This window comes from Oncorhynchus clarkii, chromosome 22 (assembly GCF_045791955.1).
Source record: "Oncorhynchus clarkii lewisi isolate Uvic-CL-2024 chromosome 22, UVic_Ocla_1.0, whole genome shotgun sequence".
Lineage (NCBI taxonomy): Eukaryota > Metazoa > Chordata > Actinopteri > Salmoniformes > Salmonidae > Oncorhynchus > Oncorhynchus clarkii.
In genome coordinates, this window is record NC_092168.1 from 28196843 (window position 1) to 28205653 (window position 8811).

Sequence of the window (8811 nt, forward strand, 5' to 3'; positions counted from 1 at the left end):
GTAAATAGCTAGCCAGCTACTAAACTCTGTTGCACAAAGCTAACGTTATAAGCAGCCAGCTAGCTTCATCTGGCTAGTGAGGTTCAACCAGACCGGGTTATGTGTTGTGAAGCTAGCCACAATAGGGACTAGGTACAAGTGGAATTTGCAGTTTTCCTTCAAAATGTAAAAAGTATGTAATTGACAGTGATGCAAGTGAATACAAATAGATTTATGCCATGCTTTTATTTTGAAGGCTAACCGCAAAGTCCACTATCGTGGCTAGCTTTACAGATGGGCCCAAGCACCAATAACCAAATAAGAACTGTCTTATAAAGGGTTATTTTAGATGACACCTAGCTACACAGTTAGCTAGCTAACTATAGCTACTGAAACAGATGTCGTGTTGCTATGTTTTGGGGATAAAACATTGTTTGCATCCATGAGCTAGCTAGCTTTTTATTTTATCACCAGCACTATATGTGCAAGAGACAACTTCACCAGCATCATAGAGCATACATATCAATGAATCGTTGTGACATTAAATATGAGTGATGGTGTAATAACTGTAAAAATTAAGGAACGAGTTAAATGCAGTCATATTCAGGTCCTGATTGGTCAACAAGCTTATTTGACACGCAAAGACGCAAACGGCGTTCCATAGAAATTCTGGTTGAGAATGAAACGACTGAACAACAAAACAGCGGCGCAAGTAAGAGAAATAGGTTTTGATTAGGTTTTTACTGGTAGTGGGGACATACGTAAATGCCAACAAAACAATGTTTTGGTCAGTGTGGTGTGTAACCTTTATTTAACTAGGCAAGTCAGTTAAGAACAAAATCTTATTTACAATGACGGCCTACCCTGCACGACGCTGGGCCAATTGTGCGCCACCCTATGGGACTCCCAATCAAGGCCGGATGTGATACAGCCTGGATTCAAACCAGGGACTGTAGTGACACCTCTTGCACTGAGATGCAGTGCTTAGACTGCTGTGTCCATGTGCGTTAACTATTTAACTGTACTAGAATGCTTTAAAGGCCGCTAAAACTTTAAAATAAAAATTGGTATTGTTTTTTTGCAAGACAAATATCGGAATCGGCCAAAAACGTCATATCGGTGCATGACAAGTTCCATATGCACAAAAGCTTACCTTAATTTTGTACACTAATTTGTTCACCTCCCTGTTGGTGAGCATTTATCCTTTGCCAAGATAATCCATCCACCTGACAGGTGTGGCATATCAAGAAGCATGATCATTACACACCTTGTACTGGGAACAATAAATGGTCACAAAAAAATGGTCACAATAAATGGTCACAACCGCACACCACTTGTTAATGGCGAAGTATGAGCGAGCGGTTTGCTGATGTCAACATTGTGAACAGAGTGCCCTATGGTAGCTGTGGGGTTATGGTATGGGCCGGCATAAGCAACAGACAAAAACAACTGCATTTCATCGATGGCGATTTGAATGCACATACCATGACGAGATCTTAAGGCCCATTGTCCTGCAATTCATCTGCCTCCATCACCTCATGTTTTAGCATAATAATGGCACAGCAACCATGTCGCAAGGATCTGTATACAATTCCTGGAAGCTGAAAATGTCCCAGTTCTTCCATGGCCTGCATGTTCACCAGACATGTCACCCATTGAGCATGTTTGGGATGCTCTTGATCGACATGTACATCCAGCAACTTCGTAAAGCCATTGAAGAGGATTAGGACAACATTCGACAGGACACAATCAACTTTATGCGAAGGAGATGTGCCGCACTGCCTGAGGCAAATGGTGGTCACACCTAGGGTTGCAAAGGGCCGGAAACTTTCCGGTAAATTTCCCATGGGAAGTTAAGCCTGGGAATTTTGCTTAAATTAATCAAAAAGTTAGCTTATAACAGTGAACCTTTTTTGGTGGGATACACAAAGCAATTCTAGGTCTTGTGGCATATTTTGGTTAAACTATCCCAAATTCAATGGAATTGCAACCCTCTGCATGCACAGTGCATTCTTCCATCACATGTACCGCTGATTCTCAAGATCTTGCACACTAATGAGATGCTATAGATGCTATTGAGCACACACTACTACACTCTGAGCCAAGGACTACATGCTTTCTAGTAAGTTTTGATTACAATACTGGGTGGGGTGAATATATTTGTATTTCTATCCATACATTTATATAAAAATATATATATATAAAAAATGTAAAAAACTTATTTGGGACAGGGGGCAGTATTTTCACATCCGGATGAAAAGCGTGTCCAAAGTAAATGGCCTGCTACTCAGACCCAGACGCTAAGATATGCATATTATTAGTAGATTTGGATAGAAAAGTTTAATGTTTCTCTGAAGTTTCTAAAACTGTTTGAATCATGTCTGAGTACAACATAACTTATTAGAATCGGTCGTTGGGCAGAACATTTAAAAAAAATATAAATATGCACTTTATCATAGAGAAAATACATACATGTATTGTGTAACATGAAGTCCTATGAGTGTCATTGATGAAGATCAAAGGTTAGTGATTAATTTAATCTCAATTTGTGCTTTTTGTGACTCCTCTCTTTGGCTGGAAAAATGGATGTGTTTTTCTGTGAGTTAGTGGTGACCTAACAATCGTTTGTGTTGCTTTCGTTGTAAAGCATTTTTGAAATTAGACACTGGCTGGATTAACCTCTTTGATCTCTAGGGGCGCTATTTCATTTTTGGATAAAAAACGTTCCCGTTTTAAGCGCGATATTTTGTCACGAAAAGATGCTCGACTATGCATATTCTTGACAGTTTTTGAAAGAAAACACTCTGAAGTTTCAGAATCTGCAAAGATATTGTCTGTAAGTGCCCCAGAACTCATTCTACAGGCAAAACCAAGATGATGCGTCAACCAGGAAATGAGCAGAATTTCTGAAGCTCTGTTTTCCATTGTCTCCTTATATGGCTGTGATTGCGCAAGGAATGAGCCTACACTTTCTGTCGTTCCCCCAACGTGTTAGCAGCATTGTGACGTATTTGTAGGCATATCATTGGAAGATTGACCATAAGAGACTACATTTTCCAAGTGTCCGCCTGGTGTCCCTGCGTCGAAATTGGAGCGTAAAGCCAGGTGCAATTATTTTTCCATTTGAGAGCAAGGAGAAACCAGGCTTCCACGAAGGATATATCATTGAAGAGATATGTGGAAAAACACCTTGAGGATTGATTCTAAACCACGTTTGCCATGTTTCAGTCGATATTATGGAGTTACTTTGGAAAAAAGTTTGCGTTTTGAGGGCTGAATTTTCGTTTTTTTTTTTTTTGGTAGCCAAATGTGATGTACAAAACGGAGCTATTTCTAATACACAAAGAATCTTTTTGGAAAAACTGAGCATCTGCTATCTAACTGAGAGTCTCCTCATTGAAAACATCAGAAGTTCTTCAAAGGTAAGTTATTTTATTTGAAGGCTTTACTTGTTTTTGTGATAGTTGCCTGCTAAATGCTAACGCTAATGCTAACGCTAAATGCTACGCTAGCTAGCTACTGTTACACAAATGATTGTTTTCCTATGGTTGAAAAGCATATTTTGAAAATCTGAGATGACAGTGTTGTTAACAAAAGGCTTAGCTTGAGAGATAGCATATTTATTTCATTTCATTTGCGATTTTCATGAATAGTTAACGTTGCGTTATGGTAATGAGCTTAGGTCTATAAATAGAATCCCGGATCCGGGTTTGGTCGTCGCAACAGGTTAAGGATAATTTTATCTTTAAAATTATAAATTTTTGTTGTTTTGAATTTGGCGCCCTGCACTTTCACTGGCAGTAAATCCTTTTTGAAATCACACTGTGGCTGGATTAACGAGAATTTTATCTTTAAAATGGTGTAAAATGCTTGAGGAATTTTAATTTAGATTTTTGTTGTTTTGAATTTGGCGCCCTGCACTTTCACTGGCTGTTGCCGGGGGGTACAATTCCTTTGTCTGTACAAATAAAGTGAAACGTAGCTAGCTTTCACGTGAGGGCGCCAGACCGAGGATGTGGCACTCTGCCAGACCACTCACTCAAAGAGCCCTTATGAGCCCCCCTTTAGAGTAGAATCCTCAAAACAGGTTCTAAATACTGTTGACATCTAGTGGAAGCCTTGGGAAGTGAAACATAACTAATATCCCACTAAATCTTCAAGCTGAAAAACTACAAACCTCAGATTCCCCACTTCCTGGTTGGATTTTTTCTCAGGTTTTTGCCTGCCATATGAGTTTGGTTATACTCACAGACATCATTCAAAGAGTTTTAGAAACTTCAGAGTGTTTTCTATCCAATATTACTAGTAATATGCATATATTAGCATCTGGGAGAGAGTAGGAGGCAGTTCACTCTGGGCACGGTATTCATCCTAAAGTGAAAATGCTGCCCCCTATCCCAAAAAGGTTGTAGGCTACTATTTATTAGTTAACAAAAAAAATAATCTGTGTCATATATTCACCCCACCCAGTATTGTAATCAAAACTTACCAGAAAGTATGTAGTCCTTGGGTCGGCCAGTGTAGTAGTGTGGGCTCAACAGCATCTCATTAGTGTGCAAGATGTTGATTATCAGCTGTACATGTGATGGAAGACTGCAATGCACACGTGATGGAAGAATGCACTGTGCATGCAGAGGGTTGCAATTCCATTGAATTGGGGATAGTTTAACCAAAATATGCCACAAGACCTAGAATTGCCTTATGTGTATCCCTCAAAAAAGGTTCACTGTTATAAGCTAACTTTTTTAAATGAATTTAAGCAAAATTCCCAGGCTTAACATCCCATGGAAATTTACCAGAAAGTTTCCGACCCTTTGCAACCCTAGGTGAGCTACCACCCTGTATCCACTCCTCGTTCTATTATATTTTCAAATACATCTCCCCCATCAGGCATCTGATGTAATTAAGCCTATACTAGAGAAATTTGAAGTTTGATATACATTTGCTAATATGGGTGATTGTTAATGGGACAATTGATGGCTAGTCCCATCAAACTAGTAGTACTAGGTTAAAAAATAAATATATTTTTTAAATTGGTGCATATTAATGTTAGAAACTTAACGTTCTATTTAAAGTTATCGTATCCATTCAGGCAATTGATCGATATGGATTCGTCATCCATATCGCCCAGCTCTAGCCTGTAGAATGGTTTTGGCCAGAAGCTGTTTTACGGTAATAGACCCAACTACTCCAAAACTGGGTGGTTGGTCATTATAAAATGAGACTCTACCCACTTCCTCATGCTCTGTCGCACACAGATATATAGAGATCACAACGTTGTATCTGTCTCAATGGCGCTGCCCATGCGCTCATTGACGCCATAATGTGACAGATACAATGTTGCTACCTCAATACATCTCTATGTGACATCAAGACAGAGAATGAGGAAGTGGATAGAATCTTGCTTCTTATGATTATCTTTATTTGTACTATTTTCTACATTGTGTAATAATAGTGAAGACATCAAAACGATGAATTAACACATGTGGAATCATATAGTAATCAAAAAAATGTGTTAAATCTAAATATATTTTATATTTGAGATTATTCAAATAGGCACCCTTCGCCTTGATGACAGCTTTGCATACTCTTGGCAAAATCTGTCGTCAAGGCAAAGGGTGGCTATTTAAAGAATCTAAAAAATAATTAGTAAAAATATAAAAACCCTTGAATGAGTAGGTGTTATAAAACTTTTGCCCGGTAATGTATGCATGCATGCATGTATAACTTTGTAAGACTATAAATGACCAACCACCCAGCTTTGGAGTAGTTAAGGTCCAATTCCCTGCTTTTGAGAGGAGCTGGCTACTGTACTGGGGCGGCAGGTAGCCTAGTGGTTAGAGCTGACAAAATGTAATTCTGACCCTGAACAAGGCAGTTAACCCACTGTTCTCCGGTAGGCAGCTGTCTGTTCCCAGGCTGTGTCACAACCGACTGTGATCGGGAGTGCCAATAGGGCGGCACACAATTGGCCCGGGTTAGGGGAGGGTTTGGCCGGGAGGACTTTACTTGGCTCATCATGCTCTAGCGACTCCTTGCGGCAGGCTGGGCGCCTGCAGGCTGACAGTGAAAGGTGTTTCCTCCAACACATTGGTGTGGCTGGCTTCCGGGTTAAGTGAGCGGGTGTTAAGAAGCGTGGTTTGGCGGATCATGTTTCGGAGGACGCATGACTCGACCTTCGCCTCCCGAGCCCGTTCGGGAGTTGCAGCGATGAGACAAGATTGAAATTGGGGAAAAAATGGGGGTAAAATACCCCCCCAAAATAAAATGCATTATAATCTCCAAACCACACACACATAAATGGTATCCATGAGTTTGTCTGAAAAATAACCTAAATCTCAATCGAAGAATCCCTTCAAATAAAGGTTAAATAAATTGTTTTATTCAAAGTATCAATAAGAATGTTCTGGGTTCTATACATAGAGTAACATTATGCATTATTCATATCAAAATAGTAAAAAATAAAACCGCAAAAGAACCTGTGCTAGAACCAAGTCACTGATACAGAAAGGAGAAAATAGACTCCAGACTGCAGTGCAGCATTGTGCGAATGTACTCCACATTCACGTGTCTCCTTCCTGCAAAGGGCTTGGACATGCAACGTTCCACCAACAAGACGTATCAGTTGATGCGCCTATCCTCATAACAGGTGTGGTTAGAGAGACATTCAGGATTTGAACTGAACACTGAAGCACTGCACTAGTGTTACACAGACGGTACAACAGCCACATTCTCATACATCTGCAAACAGGCAATACAGAGCACAGCTAAAACTGCATCATTTCAATTAGATCATGGGGAGTGACTAAGGTATGATGTAATTAAGACAAGCACATGCCCCTTGCTTTCATCATACCCCAGGTGGTCTGCTCTTACAGTCATGACCATTCAGTCATATTATGTAATGTGTATGAATGATGCTTGATGTAGAGTGAAGCAGCTACCAAACACCTGACTATGCTCAATTGTAGTCCTATTCCATTCCTGCTGTTAGACTGCTAATGCTTCATATAATTTCTTGCCATAAAGCCCCATGTTTAGGGCTACTAATAGCTGATGATCACAATGATGTGGCTCAATACATGGAAAAATACCACATTTTGTCCAAAGCTCTCCCCATATCAGGCCGTGCCCGTCACTACACAACCCGGGTAGAACCTCCGTTCAACCGCGAGGACCACAGCTCCTCCACTGTCAAGGCAACCGGATAACAATGTCAACCCGCCTCGCTATCATTTTTATTCAGAAAACTTAGAGCGAAAGGTCCAAAACTTCAGGTGGATAATAGACCTATGACAAATATCATTAATGCATACCCGAGAAGACCCACTGACGAACAGAGGAGAGGGGTAGATGGGGTCAGTGAGCTAATTTGAGGACCACAAAACGTGGTTCAGTTCCGTTCCCACCTCTGCTTGCCCGGCCTTCCACGAAATGGATTTGCGGCGAACTGGAGAGATGAGCCAACAAGACTGCGCCATTCTTATTGAAAAATTAACGTAAATTATTCCAGACTATTAGTGACCCATGTGATGTTTAGTCGCATAACCGACAAAAATCCTAGAGAGCAACGTATTATTCACGTTAATCCGACAATGTGATAGGCTACATAGCTAGAGAAAAAAACGTGCTCTCTGAGGCGAACACATCATTATTCAGTGGATATTATTTGTTTTCACAAAACAGTCTGAAAACCAAAACAAATGTATTGTTTATGTAATACCTGTGTAACGTAAACGTTTAATTGGAAAGTTACCCCAGAGATTACCCGGGGCAATCACAGAAAATACACGTTGCCACCCGAAGGGGGGCGCTATACTGTTACATATCTACAAACTGCTCTGTTTGTGTCAATAAAATAGTTGACAGACCTAAAAACATATTTATTTTCAATGTGTCGTTTCTACAACACTAATCCAAACATGTGGGGGTAACTAAACATTTTCAACAAGGGCTAAATTGCCCCCCCCCCTTCCGTCAGCAAGCAGCACTGCCTCACGTCCGCCATTAGAGAGCGAGCGAAACAATATGAAAGAGTGGTGGCAATATAGCTTAGTACCCTTCCACAGCAGAGAGGGGGAGAAAATCTCAGGCGGGGTACAAACTGACTGATAAATCGTCACATATTTACTTTCTAACATAGCAGGAGACTTAAGGGAGCCCGTGGACATCTGTCTAACACCTCAGCTAGTTGTTGAAACTTTGACTAATTAACCGTAAAATGTCAATAAAACGTCTCGGAAATTCTTACCGGAGTCGAGCTTGAAACGATATAGCGCCACTTTTGTGCCTTGATATAAATCGGGGAACGCACGCATGCGCCCCAACGTAAAGACGTTCTTGTCCGCGAGTGGGAGAATTCTGCCAACGAGATCTGAACGAGATCTTTCTTCTGTTTCATCATCGCGCAGGCGCACAATGTTCAATCAGGAGTGGTGCGGTTGACAATTAAATTGGTCTCGAATACCTGAAGCTCATAATAATAGCAGTACTTTACCATGAACCAGCCACATAATGCATTTGGCAATGATTACGCATTTTACTATGCCATCTGGTGTGTTTACGGTTGAACCGCAATCGAGGTGTCATTGACCACACTAGAGATCCAATCAGCATTCAGTCCTGTCCCGGTTGCGTTCAGGTCCAACACACGTCTACCGGTGGTTTCTACATTACATAATGACTTTCAATAGAATATTACTGTGTGTCAAAATACATGTTAATGGAAAATGTCAAACACCACCCTTGGAATCATGTAGCATGTGATATGAAAAACCTAATGTTGCAAACATCTGGTTCAAATCACCCTCTTAACACTTTGGCCAGTATGTG

The 8811-nt window shown here is 40.6% G+C and overlaps 1 protein-coding gene across 1 annotated transcript in view; it reads right to left on the reverse strand.

Annotated features, from left to right (window-relative positions):
• LOC139380729 (zinc finger MYM-type protein 2-like) overlaps positions 1–8345 on the reverse strand; it is a 29233-nt gene extending 20888 nt beyond the window's left edge. Inside the window, exon 1 of the mRNA XM_071123704.1 lies at positions 8231–8345. The gene's annotated coding sequence lies outside the window, so the exon portion shown is untranslated. The remainder of the gene's footprint in view (positions 1–8230) is intronic.
• Between the last annotated feature and the right edge of the window lie 466 nt (positions 8346–8811).